The following is a 1,345-nucleotide window of genomic DNA, read 5'->3' on the forward strand; positions in this document are numbered from 1 at the left end:
TGGGAGCAGGGTCGCGCTCCGTGTCCTCCTCCCGACAGCTCCCACTCGCCTCATTTTCTCTAAGCAGAGCAACTTCGCTGACAGCGGAGCTCGCCCAGCATGGATGTTCCAGGTAACCACCCCCGACCTGCGCTCCCCTCCGCGTGCAAGCGCCTTCGGTGTGGATTTTAACCAGGACTCTTGCTGGTCCAGATCGAGGGGTGGGGGAGGTGGAGAGAGAGAGAAGGGAAATAATGTAGGATCGGGGCTGCGGACAGCGATATTTATCAAGAGCCAACTTCTCCGTTCTTAGAAAGAATATTGGAAGAGTTAATGGGAGGCTGTGGGCGGCGAGGGGGCGGCTTCTCTGCGTGTCTGTGGGCTGGTATTGAAATGGCCGGTCTGCTTTCCTGGGAGGAGCGGGGACGGGGCGAAAGTGCAGATGGGCGCGTAAGTTCGCAGAAACCTGCAGGGGCTGCTGCCCAGCCAGAAAGAGAGAATTCCCTGGGTCTGGAAACAAGAGCTGGAGAATAAGCCAAGCCTGGGATTCCGTCGTTGGAATCGGTCCTTCCGCGGAGAGAGGAATCCCAGGGGGTTCACCAAGGGGGCTCGCTAGTGGCTGCAGGGACCTTGGAAGTGGGTGTTTGGTTTTACTGCGTGTGTGTGTGTGTGTGTGTGTGTGTGTGTGTGTGTGTGTGGTGTCATTTCTCCCCTGTTAATCTTATTCGCCCTAAGGAGATTCCTGGGGTTTGTTCTTCGGGTGGAAAATAGATAAAACCTGTACCAAAGGGACTTAAATGGACTTTAAAAACATCTCGAGGATTGAAAAATAGAGGATAGCAGGGAAAAAGGGAAAGGAAAAGGGTTCCTTGGTGCTGCTCCAAGGAAATGCCTTGAGATGAAGGCGAGAAGGCAAGCATTCGTAGGTTTTTCTTTGCCTACGTCTTAGCCCCCTCCGCGCTGGTAAATGGGCGGGGTGGCGGTGACGCCTTCTGAGGGTCTCGGGGCCCGTCTTAGCGACGAGGACCTGCACAAGCGCGGCCCCCTCCCTCGTCGCAGGCCCGCGCGCCGCTCGGGAGCCTTCAGGGATGCGCTGCCCGCTGCGCCCAGGCGTTTCTCCGGACCTGTTGTGCCAGATTGGAAAGCGGGTTGGCTGTGCGCGGGACCAAGGGGGTGGCCTTCGGGGAGAGCCCCCTAGCCGCAGGCATCTGCTCCCAGTCCCCCTTCTTCCCGGTGGCTCCACCTCCCGGTGTAAGGCTTTGGGTTCTGTGCCCTGACAGGTCCACGGGCGCCTTTCTTCTGAGAACGACCCTGGCCTTGACCGTCAGAGCGGGGGACAAAGGCCCACGGAGGGTGCTGCGGGCCC

At 58.8% G+C, this 1,345-nt stretch overlaps 1 long non-coding RNA gene across 1 annotated transcript in view; it reads left to right on the forward strand.

Annotated features, from left to right (window-relative positions):
• The window catches only part of LOC105524079, a 2,248-nt gene extending 908 nt beyond the window's left edge, over positions 1–1,340 (forward strand). Inside the window, exons 2-3 of the long non-coding RNA XR_001003691.1 lie at positions 68–112; positions 1,260–1,340. This is a non-coding gene — a long non-coding RNA (uncharacterized LOC105524079). The remainder of the gene's footprint in view (positions 1–67; positions 113–1,259) is intronic.
• The last annotated feature ends 5 nt before the right edge of the window (positions 1,341–1,345 follow it).

This window comes from Colobus angolensis, unplaced genomic scaffold (genome assembly GCF_000951035.1).
Source record: "Colobus angolensis palliatus isolate OR3802 unplaced genomic scaffold, Cang.pa_1.0 Scaffold489, whole genome shotgun sequence".
Lineage (NCBI taxonomy): Eukaryota > Metazoa > Chordata > Mammalia > Primates > Cercopithecidae > Colobus > Colobus angolensis.